The sequence below is a fragment of the Vicia villosa genome, linkage group LG3 (assembly GCF_029867415.1).
Source record: "Vicia villosa cultivar HV-30 ecotype Madison, WI linkage group LG3, Vvil1.0, whole genome shotgun sequence".
NCBI lineage: Eukaryota > Viridiplantae > Streptophyta > Magnoliopsida > Fabales > Fabaceae > Vicia > Vicia villosa.
In genome coordinates, this window is record NC_081182.1 from 55,340,262 (window position 1) to 55,355,234 (window position 14,973).

At 32.5% G+C, this 14,973-nt stretch overlaps 1 long non-coding RNA gene across 1 annotated transcript; it reads left to right on the forward strand.

The window, feature by feature from the left end:
* Nucleotides 1–115: 115 nt before the first annotated feature.
* LOC131655789 (uncharacterized) lies at nucleotides 116–1,543 on the forward strand. The gene is made up of 3 exons (XR_009299882.1): nucleotides 116–167; nucleotides 247–409; nucleotides 1,082–1,543. It is a non-coding gene; the product is annotated as an uncharacterized LOC131655789 (long non-coding RNA).
* Nucleotides 1,544–14,973: the final 13,430 nt, after the last annotated feature.

The following is a 14,973-nucleotide window of genomic DNA, read 5'->3' on the forward strand; positions in this document are numbered from 1 at the left end:
TTATGGTGTTAAGCCTTTTTTGAATTAGTAAAAGACGGATTATGGTGTTAAAACTATAGATGTATTAAAAAGGACCGACTGTGTGTAGGCGTATTAGTGGCTTATGATGACATTGGTGGCATTGCCTGTCGACGACTTGGAGGTCCTCCTGAACGTTTCTCGTACGGGTAATTGACCTGATTTTAACCATGTTACATGTCGAATTCATACTCAATATCTCTTTTAACTCAAACATTTTTTGTACAGTTGGTTCTCAAGTTCCTCTATATGCAATGTTGATGCTGATATCCAGTCTGGCGTGATTGCGACAGAAAGAGTTTGTCATGATCTTCGATGTTCCGATGTTGTATTATATGAAAGCAAATAATGTTCAAACACTGTCCGTTTATTTATAGTAAAAGAGCAACAGGTATCTCTGACGAAGATTGGTAAAAGAAAACTTAAATTAAGTCTTTTTGCTTCTACTTAGTCTTTTTGCTCTCTGTATAGTTGGGCTCTCTGTATAGTTCATGCTTCTACTGAGTCTTTTTGCTTTTATAGTGCGTGCCAACCAAGTCGTCGTAAGCGTGATCACCGTCACGCTTTTATACTCTTAGATGAACAAAGGCGTAATATGATAGGGATGTAGGAAAATTAATGATGATTTCATTCCTTCCTATGCAGGAATGCTTCCATGCTTGTGTATATGACTGTGGTTACAAGATATGTTTGGTTTGGTACTGATCATTTTAGTTAACATGTCATATGCATACTACCCCTAAAAAACATATACGCACACAAAACCACCTTGGATGGATGAGGTTCTAAGAAAGGACTATTAGAAAGACAGGATGGAATTATGCTTTTTGAACTACTATATGTTTTCTTCAAAAGTCTACATATTTGTTTAAAAAGGGGAATGAAAGGAACCACATGATGATTATGATTATTTACTTCTGCTCATTGAAAATTCTTTGCATACATGTATGACTATCATGTGATTGTTTACTCAAGTATTTGTTTTTATGTTTATAGAAATCTACATAATAATGATAGTGCTTGTGACAAACTTTCTTACACTGCTTCTTCTTTCTTGTGATAGACTTACTGTTTGGCAATCTGCATGGAGTACATATTCGATTCTTGATAGTACTGTTAAGGCCAAACTTTCAAGTATTCTTTAATAAATTTCAAGAACACCTTTCCCTACATCCTGTCAGAATAGTAAGCACAAACAATAATACAATAATTAATTACAGGCTTCGGTTCGATAAAGACGTTGTCATGGCAACATTGTGACTGAAAAGCATCAAGGATCGAGATGTAAACATGACGTGAACTTACCGGTTTAATTGGATTTTGCTTATATCTAATAAAGATTGTGGAGGCCCTATAAATCTATGCTTAAAGAGAAGCAAAATGGTTTCTGCTCTCCCTTCAAGGAGTTCTCTTCAAGATGGTTCAAATATTTTGATATGTTATGACAAAGGTTCTATGACTTCCGTGAAACTGATTGTAGTTTTAAAAAATATTATACTCGTGTAGAAAAATAATAAAGATTCTATTGAGACTTCCATATTATATTTGAACTGAATTGGAATTGGTTAATCAATTAGTTTAGTAATCTTTGTATATTGGGAGTTTCATGCTACTTTAAAAGTTGTAAAGCTCAATTGCATAGTTAGTAATGATTTGTGCTTTCATTTTTAATTAGAAATATCACATGCAAAAACTATAACTTTGATTGGAATAGTTTCACCAAAGAAACATAGTAAAATTTATTGAGCTTTTGGTGGAGTTAGACCCTGCAGCATTCCCTTTGCTGTTGATCAATTTGATATTTGATATTAACACGGTTGAAGGAAGACATGGAAGTAGCAGTTTCTATAGTTTGTATTACATAACACAAACAATAATCATGTTCATAAACCAACCAAACTATTGAGGTTTATATTAAGGATTATGTTAGTTGGACTCTCGCTTATGCAATTTTCACACTCTATGTTAATTTCAATTATAGTTTTCTTTTTGTTGGTACTCTAGAGTTTATGCTTATGTACACCCTGAAGGAAACATATTATCTAGCATTGCTCAAGTGTTGGTTGCAGCTAGACACAAGAAACACAAGAAGCTTAGCAGCATAAACCTGTTCTAAATTTAACCTTTGACATTTGCTCAGCAATACTATTAAACTGAGACACTTGGTAATGCAATAACGTACAAAATTTACAAGAGTTTTTGTTAAATTTATAGGCCAATCCTATCCAAGATTTTAATATATTGAAAGAATTATAGACATCGATTTATTATATATTTTAAAAAATATATATTTTATTTTTATTATATTTTTGGAACAAATGAGCGTATCAATTTTCTTTCATATCTTCATATTTATTTTTTCATACAATTTTTATTTAACTATTTTATTCAATTTTCTATGTAAAATAAACCATTTAAAACAAATGAGCGTACCACACTGGTACCCGTGCGAATGCACGGGTATCCCGTTAATATTCAAAATATTGAATATTAACGGGAGCACGGAGTTATTGATTAAAATATTGAATATTAACGGGAGCACGAAGTTACTTATCAATTTTGAATATTATCGGAAACATTAAGTTACTTGATCCAAATTTTGAATATTAACGGGAACACGAAGTTACTGATCAAAATAATAAATATTAACGAGAACACGAAGTTATTGACAAAATATTAAATATTAACGAGAACACGAAGTTACTGATAATTTTTTGAATATTAACATAAACATTAAGTTACTTATAAATTTTTTGAATATTAACGGGAACAAATTTGAAATATTAACGTGAACACGAAGTTATTGATCAAAATAATGAATATTAACAGGAACGCGGAGTTATTGATCTAAATAATGAATATTAACGGGGATATGAAGTTACTGATCAAAATTTGGAATATTAACGGGAACAAATTTGGAATATTAACGGGAATACGAAATTACTGATCAAAATAATGAATATTAGCGGGAAAATGAAGTTACTGATCAAAATATTAAATATTAATGGGAATATGAAGTTAGTGATCAAAATATTAAATATTAACGGTAACCTAAAATTATTGATCAAAATATTAAATATTAACGGAAACATGAAGTTATTGATCAATGGATCAAAATATATTTTTTCTATAAAAAAATAAAATATTGAACAAAATAAGCGTGCCAGAACGGGTACCCGTGCGAATGCACGGGTATCACACTAGTTTGAAGCATGAAAATGAAAACTTAGAGATAAAAAGTTTAGAGTATTTTAGTTTCACTGTGACAAAGTGGCGAGGAGAGAGAGGGCATGATGATTGTGTAAGGAGACAGCTAACGTGCGCACTTGTGCACGGGTAGTGATTGAAGAGAGAGAGTGGGGAAGGTGTGTCCGTTGGGTGAGGGGGGAAATGTTTCTTTTTTTCTTTGGGCCAGGCCCATTTACAATGATGAGAAAAGAGACGTGTTGAATGACGTTTATGCACTTGTTTGTCTGCTTTTGATAGCGATGGGATTGAGGGTGTGTGGGTAATTTTGAGATTATGAAAGTGATTGTTGAACGATGTGTTTGGCGGTAGAGGAATCTGTTAGGGGGGATTTTGAGAGGGGAAAATTTGTTGGTTGTGAAAAAAATGATTGTGATCTGTGGGAGGGTGTGTTTGGTTTGTTCAGTGGGTAATGTGAGTGTCCATCATGGAGCATAGTGGTTCAGCTTTGTTTAGCGTTGACTATTAATCTGATTTTATAACTGTCGTTAGATTTAATGACTTTTTGGACCACCCGTGAATTTAATTGCTTGTTGCAACTATGAATAGCATAATTTAGTTTGGGTGGGGCCGCTAGTGAAAACAGGTGGTGAAAGTAGAAATATCAGTGATTGATAGGCATACGAAGGTAAACATCGGTTCAGGCCGATTCGGGTTCGGACTCAAAATCTCGATTCGGCTCAACTTTCGGGTGTTATCTGTTAGTCCAATTCTGACCAATTTAATTGTCGTTTTTTTAATTCGGATTGAATCGGGTTCGGTAACTGGACCGATTTATTTCAATTAACATTTATTGGGTCACTAATTATTTTTCTTTTTTTTAAATTTTTTAAAATTCTGATGTCAATGGGCCACTCAAATTTTCAGCTCAATTACACCTGATATAAGTTTCATTTAATAATTTGGCTTAAATGCAACTTTGGTCCCCCTATTATGTCTTTTTTCAATTTTGGTCCCCTCATTTCAAAAACCGGTTTAGATAGTCCCCTTATTTTGAATTTATTAGTAAAATGGTCCCACTTCCAATCTGAGAGTGTTTTTTAATGACGTGGCAGTGTCAATGGTGACGTGGCAGTGCCATATCAGCAACAAATTATTTCATTTTATTATATAATTATTTCAATTATATTTTAAAATATTTTTTAATATATTAATATATAATATAGTAATAAAACAATATAAATATAACATTTAACCCTAAATCTAATGTTTTGTTCATCTGGGTTCTTGGAGAAGAGAACAACGTAAACCATCTTATTCTTCAAGCCTCATCTTCTCGCAAATCTTCATCTTGTTCATCTCTTTGCTTTCGCCACCAACCAATCCATTATTTCATCTGTTTCTTGTTCGATGTCGTCAAGGGTCTCATTTGCATCTACAAATCAATCCGGGTTAAGAAGAAGAGGGAACAAATGTTGGTGTCAGGTTGAGTCTCCATTGATGACATCCTGGACCTACGAGAATCCCGGAAGAAGGTTCTATGGTTGTGGGAATTTTAACTTGTTGAGGAAAAAAGGGTGTAACTATTTTGAGTGGTATGATGAAGAGATGAACATCCGTGCAAAAGATGTGATTCGATCTTTGAAAAACAAAAATGACGAGCTTCTGGATTTAAGCAAGGAGAGCAAGAATCATGAAAATGTTCTGCAGTTGAAGATTAAGTATATGGGTTGGGGTTTAGGTTTGGCATTAGGGTTTGTAATGTCATTAGTTGTTGCATTAGTTGCAACAAACATTTTCAAGTAATGTAATATTCATCTAAGTTTGGTCTACTGTAATGTTCAATTCTACCTTTATAATGTGACCTCTAATTTTGTTGTTAATGGTTCAATTCTACTTGTAATGTGACCTATAATTCTGTTGTTAATGGTTCAATTCTACTTGTTAATGGTTCAATTCTACTGATGGTTCAATTCGATTTCTGTAATGTATTTGTCAATTCTGAATTTGCAAGTTACTGAACATTTCATAACTGACCTATAATTGACACAAAAATCACATTTTATAACAGCTATAGCAGTATTTCATTTTGCTGCATTTTATTCAAGAGCTGCATCTTATTCAAGATGTATAACAGCATATTGAGTAACACATTCAGAATGCAAATGCATAATGCATATTCAGTTGCATATTCAGAATGCAAACTCAGAATGCATATTCAGTTGCCTATTCAACTTGCAAATTCAGAATGCAAATTCAGAATGCATATTCAATTACATATTCAGAATGCAAATTCAGTATTCAATAACTTGCAAGTTCAGGCAGCATATGCAGTCACAAAATTCAGCTTGCATGCTTAACAATTGGATATTGAATTCAGCTTGCATACAAAATAGAGGCATACTTAACAATTGGATATTGAATTCAACTTGCATACAAAATAGAGGCATACTTAACAATTGCCTTACTTAACAAAATGAACACAGACCCTAAAATAACAGAGGCATAGATTCGTGTAGCCATAATTTGCTCAAAATAACAGAGTCACAGAATTACAAATGCCTTAATAGGCTCAAAACAAATTGCATATAAAAAAACAGAGTCACAGAATTATAGCTGCATACAAAAAACAGAACAAGCCTAATGTAACTATTCTTGAGTTGCTCTTGGTGCTTGCGACCCTTCTTCTATGATAGTTTGCCCAACATCCTTTTTTGCATTCTTCTTTGCCTTTTTATTGCCACCCTTAGGAATGGATCTCTCAGCCGCTCGTTTCCCTTTGCAAGTTCTTTTGTTATGTCCCATATTTCCACATTTTTTGCATTTCACAGTTTGAAGGAGTCTTGGCAATGTGTTTGTACTTCTAGGCTCATCATTAGCCTTGTTTCGATTCTTCTTTGGCCGTCCAATAGCTCTCCTCATAACAGGTGGGTTGATGGCTAGGTTTCCATCATTTGGCCATAACTGTGGCCCATTTGTTGGCAAGATGATGTGACTATATGTAGCAAGCACAGTAGTTGTCCTATATGCACACAAAATTATCTCATTAATATGGTAAAATGCAAAATGCAGAGCTGAAATCAAATGACAATTTAGATGTTTGATTTACCTATAATAGGATGAAACATAGTCTTCTGGTGCTTTTTTGTTATACCATATACAGGCAATAGCATGACAACAGGGTATCCCAGTTAAATTCCACCTTCTGCATGAGCATGTCTTTTGAAGCAAATTCACAACAAATGTTTCTCTACCATCTGACACACCAAAAATGGCAAGGTCATCATCACCATGCCAAGTTGCACTCCATCCACCAGCTTCATGTTTTGACTTTTCTATGACCTTTTGGATGTTGGGACTTATAACTCCTTTATGTTTACCTAGAGCATCTTTTTGCTTTGAAATCCTCAAAGTTAAATAGTGCTTGATTCCTTCAAGTAGTGTGATGATTGGTTTGTCTCGATACTCCAAAATTGCTCTATTGAAAGCTTCGCACATGTTATTGACTTGCAAATCACATTGAGTGCCCGTTTTAAAATGTGCTCTACTCCAACATGCAGCAGGGACTGCCTTCATATCTTTCCAAGCATTTGGCTCAAGTAATTTCATCTGTTCCATTGCCCTTTCCCATGCAGGTACTGTTGTTGCCCTAGCAGCCCTCCATAAAACTTCCTTCATCACTATCCCTGGATATTTCTTTTTCCAATTGCCATATAAATGTTTCACGCACAATCTATGTTCAACGTACTGGCTTGTCTCTAGAATAGCCGGTACCAATCCCTAAAAGAATGAGATAAACAAATATAAATGAAGTCTTCTAAATAGTTTACTACATAAAAAATTAGATAAACAAATTAATACCTTTTGCTGGTCTGAGATAAAGCCATATCTATTATGTTGGATGGCTTGCAAATCATCAAGTAACAATTTTAAGAACCATTGCCATGAGTCTTTGGTTTCGGCTTCCACAACTGCATATGCTATGGGCATAATCTTGTTATTTTCGTCCGTGCCAACTGCAGCCATCAACTGACCTCCAAAATCTCCCTTTAAAAAACATGCATCCAATCCAATTAAGGGCCTACATGTAGTTGCAAATGCAGCCTTACATGCTTCCAAGCATACATAAATTCTCTCAAATATAGGACCACCACTAGAAAGGACAACCATCCATGCATCTCACCACTACTCTCTTTTTATCATTCTTTCTTATGACAGTGCTTTTCTTTTGTTCCATTGCATATTCCTTAACAGCATCTCTAATTTGCATTTTGTCTTTGAACTTCATGCCTAACTCAAACTTAGTCGCCTCTTTAAAAACTGGAAAGCTTGGTTCCTCACCTTCAATATCACTTTCTGGAGGGGTGTGCAATTCATCAGAATCACAACCATCTTCATTTGAAATAACATCATGGATGGAAGAGCTTTCAGCTTGTTGCCCATTAGGAAAAATTGTTGACCAATCTGCAGTAACATCAGGCCCCTCATCATCAACAACTTCCTCACTTTCATCATCAACTTCCTCACTTTCACCATCACATTCATCACTTTCCTCATCAGACCCCTCATAATCTGGATCAGTTTCAGTATCAACCTCCTCCACATTCACATCAACACCCTCACTTTCCAAACCAGCACCCTTATTTCCCTCATTCTCCAGATTTTTATTCACACCAGCACCATCACTTTCCACTGGTTTACTCACATCAGCACCCTCACTTTCCACAGATTTACTCACATCAGCACCCTCACCCTCCAAGTTCACATTCACATCAGCACCCTCACCCTCCAAGTTCACATTCACATCAGCACCCTCACCCTCCAAGTTCACATTCACATCAACACCCTCATCACTCTCTATAACTTCGGGTATATCAACAACATGTTCAACATAAACATCAACAACCTTAAACCCTTTGACATCCTCAATAAACCTTAAAACATCTTGGTCATTATTCAACGGTCGAAGCCCACGCGAAAATGCAAACCTTGGGTGACAATACCACAGACACTTAAACTTCCCATAACCCACACCTTTTATCGTTTCTTCAAGATCCATATAGGACACATAGTCCACATCCCAGTCCCATTCCAACTCAGTTATCACTTCACCGACATACAATGTTATAGGATGAGTTATCAATTCCCCCTTATGATGTATTCTTAGTCTAACATGTTGAGCAGGTGCTGACCTACACAAGACGAAATGGACAATAAACAAACAGGGCCAGACGAAATGGACAATAAACAATTTGCACCACAGACATTAAACAAACAGCAAAAAACATGGTATGGGACCACATACAATAAACAAACAACAAAAAGCATAGTTTGGGACCACACACAATAAACAAACAGCAAACAAAAAGCATAGTTTGGGACCACAATACAGAAGCACTTACCTGAATACATAAAATGGAGTTGCCATTTTTTCAGAACTCACGAAGCAAACAACCCACAAAGCGCAGACTTCACGAAGCAAAGAACTCACGAAGCAAAGACGTCACGAATTCAAGAACTCACGAAACACTGACGTCCCGAAGCCCAGAACTCACGAAGCAATGGAATCGCGAAACGCAGACGTTTCTAGTGTTTCAATTTCTAGGGTTCGTGAATGGGGAAAATGACAACATCTCTCGTTTCAATTTCTAGGGTTCATGGTTTGGGAAATCTGAATGTTTTTTTTCTTTTTGAAATAACAAAATGGAATAAAATAATGAGTTTAAAATTTAAAAAAACATTTAGAATATAACAAAATAAATTGAATTTTATAAAAGCAATTTATTTATCCACATGGTTAATGACAAGTAGGCAGCATATATGCCACGTCATAAAAAAACACTCTCAGATTTGAAGTGGGACCATTTTACTAAGAAATTCAAAATAAGGGGATTATCTAAACCGGTTTTTGAAATGAGGGGACCAAAATTGGAAAAAAGGCATAATAGGGGGACCAAAGTTGCATTTAAGCCTAATAATTTTAAAAAGGCTTAAATGCACTTTTGGTCTTTGTAAGTTAACGAGTTTTTTATTTTCGTTCCTTTAAGTTTTTTTTGGTCTGAGTCCTTATATTTCACATTCGCATTAGTTTTAGTCCCTAAAATCTAAATCCGCAGGAAAATTTGCAGGAAAAACCGCAGGAAAGCTGCAGATTTTCCTGCAGATTTTGGCTTTAGGGACTAAACCGCAAGCAAAAAATAAGATATAGGGACTCAAACCAACAAAAACAACTTACAGGGTCGAAAACCAAAAACTCGCTAACTTACAGGGACCAAAAATGTATTTAAGCCTTTTAAAAATGACAAAATTAATTGATTTTTTATAAAAAAAAATTGATTATTGATTATTTGAATAAAATTGGAAGATCAAAACTAAAATACATTTTGTAATTCTCAATATTACAATTTATTCAACTTAATAATGGCAAACAAAATTGGAAGATCAAACCAAATTTTACATGGAAAAATACCGGTTATTCCACTATATCATCACAATTAAATTTAGGGTTAATACCTATTTTCACCCCTGCCATATAGGGTTGGTTTAAAAAATCCCCCTGCCAAAAAAAAATTGCAAGAATTCCCCTAACATTTGAAGATTCTCTCGTTTTAAACCTTGTAAAAAATTTGTTTTTAAAACCAACCTTGCCATTTGAATATTCGGTCATTTTAAACCCTATAATCTTGTAAATTATGTCATTTTAAACCCTCTGGAATATGACGGGCAAGGTTATTTTACTAAAAAAAAAAAATTTACAGGGTTCAAAATGATAGAGTCTTTCAAGTGGCAAGGTTGGTTTTAAAAATAAAAATTTTACAAGGTTTAAAACGAAAGAATCTTCAATTCTTGCAACTTTTTTTTGGCAAGGATTTTTGAAACCAACCCCATATGGCAGGAGTGAAAATAGGTATTAACCATTAAATTTAAAATAAATATCAATAAATTGCTTTAATTAAATATAGACCTAAATCAACAAAATTAAAATAACATAAATATCAATAAATGAGTTTAATCACTTAATCCATTTTTTCACCATTTAGTAATATAAATAAAAAAATTATATAAAATAAATCAATAAAATTCAGTTTCTAAGTCCTTACAAAAATTTAAAATCACATAAACATAAATACAAAGATCTTAAAATCTTTCATTGCTAAGTGCAACTCCTTCAATGTTTCCACCTGATTATAATTTATAAGTTTTCACTATTTCTACCTGATTATAAGATTATAAGTTCCATGTAAAAAAAGATAGAAAGTTAATATATCAAATCTAAAATTATATATATATATATATATATATATATATATATATATATATATATATATATATATATATATATATATATATATATATATATATATATATATATATATATATATATATACCTTTTAGATCACATCCAATATAAATCTGGAATTTTCTACAATATATTTGGATCAACAATTTCTTCATTATCCTTGAAACCATTTACACCAGAGCAGAAATAAGACTATTGCAACAATAACACCAATCTGCACAAAAACAAGACTACTGCTGCACAAAAACAAGACTACTTGCACAAAACTTTGAAGAGAAATAAAAAAAAAACTTAACAGGGTATGGTTGTCAAAGAATTAAAAACAAACTTCCATAACAACTTACAAAGCTCTTTCTCTAAAACGTACTCCATTTTTTCATTGCAGCAGCACCTTCAAAGAAGAACAATCAAGTCAATCTTTTGTAAAATTAAAAGAAAATCAAATATACTAAAATAATGCTACCCTGTTCATAAAAAGTTACATGACATTAAACAATACTCTTCTCATTTTCTAGAGGAAATATAGATACAGATCCAGCAAACTCATTAAAATAAATAAGAAAACAAAGAGTTAAAAAAAAATATAGATCTAGCTCCATTGTCAATAAACACTAACAAACATAGATCCAGCTCCATTTTCTAGACATAGATCCTATAAAAAATATAGGAGGTTAGAAACAGTAATAACATTTCAGAGTTTAAAATATGACACACATGATTTTTTATATAAACTCCCGTAACTTTTGATATTTTCTACTCAAAATTTGTTTATGAAACTTTATAAGAGCTCAGATACACATATTAAAAGTATATCTAGAGCATCAAAACTATTTGAGTCTTAAATTTATCTCATTTTGTCACATGAATAATTGTTTTCGTATATGGTGTTTAAATGTTTAATCTATATTTTATTATGCCTGTCAAATCGGATGTATATTTTTCCAATGGTTTTCTCCACAAATCCAAATGATGTTGGAAGAATATTTGGTGGCCATGACACATTCATCCCATACATCATGATACATCCACAAAATGAGCATCATTACCAACCATTTGAGGAAGAGAAAGGGACAATATTCTTATTGATTTCAAATACACAGTACTGTGGAAATTAAGCCATACCACAACGGTTGGAAAAAGGATACTATAACGCTTGACCAACTGTTGTGAGGTAAATTATGGTTGTATGTAAGACGCTTATCTCCATGGTCGCACAACCGTGGTAGAAATCTAGGTAGCGCTCTACCTATCACATTAGATGTATAATATTATCACTGTGATATATATTTAGGTCATGGATTTGAAACCTAGCAGTAGTAATTTATTTGGAATATAAATTAACATTTCACCAAGGTTAGAGAAGATAATCATTATAGAAAGTACCTTAAGTTTATTATAAAATATGTAGATTGCTTATTTTTTCCTACACCTCACTAAACATATACAACCATTAAAATTGATGTAGCAGATAATAATTTGAAAAATTAAATTATTCTTGAAAAACAATTTAAACGAACCACTGTTTTTCAAATTGCATTCAAATCATAATTCATCTCTTGATACTTAACATATAGTATTTGGTTAAATGCCTCGAGTTCTTCAAATCAATGATTCATTCCTAGTTTATTTTGTAAAGCATGAATATGTTGACTATTTCGAAATCATCATCATTATTTTAATCGATGATGATGATTATTATGATGACAACGATGAAGATGATTCAGAATTTCCGAACAAAGTTGATATTTTGCAATATAAACTAAAAGAGAATGAATATGTTGCTTTGAAGAATTTTGGGCAATAAACAAAGTTCTACATGTTAAAGAGCGATATATGAATTATGAGATGCTTGCAATTCAAAAAACATTGAATGATATAAGTTGCATTTCAAATATAACTTAATTTTCAAGTTATTATTTTCTAAAACACTTTAAATGAATACATGTTTAATGAAGGGTTAGTGAAACAAACAATCTATATACATTATAATAAACTCAACAACAACAACAACATACATCATCAACAACAACATTTATCAACTAAAACAACAATGTCAACTACATACATTTATCAATAACAACAACACAAACCATTTATGACTAACAACAACATACATCAACAACGACGAGGACACACCTCTAATTAAAAAGATTCTTGGAATGATTAGAAGTAGATTTGAACAAACCATTTGGGTCGCTATGAAGAAAAAATATAAGTCGGATGAAGCTGCTAAAATAGCTTCATACTTCCTATATTGCTTCTCCATAACAACAAAAATGTTAGCGACTTTCGATATAGAAACAGTTATTAGAATGTTAACTTGTTTTGAAAACATAAACTACCATTAACAACATCTTAACATAAACGGAAACATAATCCAAAAAGGCATTAACAACCTTCAAATAACTTATAGAAAAATGTAAGAAATCTAATGGAGAAGAATACTTTTTAGTTTGAAGAAAGAATTCATGACAGTTAAACTAAATTGTGATAACATGTAAGTACTATTCACGACGGCTTCTGGTGTTAACCGTGATGATAGGTATTTTTATTTTAATATATTTATAAGAGTATATTAACAACCTTTTTTTGTAACAAAAAATGAGGGGGCGTTTGTTTCATGGATTATAAATTTCTTCCCAAGAATGTAGGTTGGAATATTTTTCATTCCAATGTTTGTTTCAAGTTTTACTAAATTATACCCATGAACTTTTTATTCTCAGGAATTCATTTTGCACATAATGTTGTCACTTTTTATTCCCATGTAATAGGGTGGGAATCTTAAAATCCCATGGAATAAGAAATAACCATCCATAACTTCTCACTCCCATATATTTTAATTCATTTATTTTATATTTTATAATTTAAATTAAATATATTAAATAAATATTCCAAGGTAATTAAATCTTTTCAGCAAACACATAAAAGGGAATAAAGTTCCCAAGAATAATATTCCCAGGAATAGCATTCTTAGGACTATATTTTTAATCCATGAAACAAACACATCCTAAGTAAAAAATTGTTGGTGTTGGGAATCAAAGAAAGTAACCTTTAATATATCATAACAGTTGTTTTTTTGGATCCTGATAAAATGTATTATAATAAAATATTAAAAAATTAAGGCGAACGGATGTCAATTATTACTACACTTAACTAGGCGGGCGACAAAGTCGTCTCAAGCAATTTAGAGGTCTTGTTATAATTTTAAAATTTGGCCCTTGATAAAAATCTTATGGGTGGCAAAACGGACTCAGTTCGTTGAACATGCTTGTTTTACCTGTAATTTTTTACGAGGCAGATCATAGTTTTAGGCTCACACCCTTTAATATGTATGTCCCGTGTAACACCCTTTTTTAAACCCCCCATATATATATATATATATATATATATATATATATATATATATATATATATATATATATATATATATATATATATATATATATTCACAGAGTAAAACATAATGCATACAATAAAGGGTACCACATGTTGTTTCTAATACAATTGAAAATCGAACATAAACATACAATTAACATGCACCTGATCAAATTATAATACATATCGAACTTCATGTTTTCTCAAGTATGCATATCACAACGAAATTATAACTTCTCAAAACTATTTCAATGACTATATCCCATACTATAATCATCTACCAATATAATGACAATATCATATCATAAATGTGTTATATGAATTCAAACATAGACACCAAGGCCACTTAACATAATATATCCAGTACAATGTTAAAATAAGATAGATAGAACAATATCTCAAACATCCAAACATGAGTTCAAATACCCCCGTGTTACATGATCAGAGCATTGACTCAATACTTAACAAAACAAAAAATAACCAATACACTCCTCGACTAAATCCTCGTGCAAGCACACTACTCGTCGAAACATGCGCGATGTCGCATTTAACATCATTTAAACAGAAGGATGATAATTCACATCATAATGAATACATATAATATGTACAATGAATATAGTACACTACAATCCAGCAAATTCTTCACGCTTCATAATTTAATGAGTTCTACAATTATTGCACATAACACAGAATCTCCAATCGTCACATAATCACGCACTAATCCAAATATCACATAGCAAAATCAATGTGACTCCAAATGCAATTAATGCGACTCATGCATGTGGTACCTTGTGAACATCAAGCTCAGCGCTCCATATTCTATATTCAAGAATCAGAGTCGCGCTTCCGATCCGGACAAGACCAAAGCCCTCAAATATGAACATATAGTCCAGCGCTTCTGAGTCCACAAAGGAACAAAGCCACACTTCTATTTCCACACAAGGATCAAAGCCTAAATCGGAGTATCATCTCCCCATGAATGCATGTGTAACAAGACTCACAGTATATGCAATTAAAATCATCACAGAACCTTAATTATCCAAGCATATCACAATAATTTGCACAACTCGAATTATCCACCAAAATGTTGCACA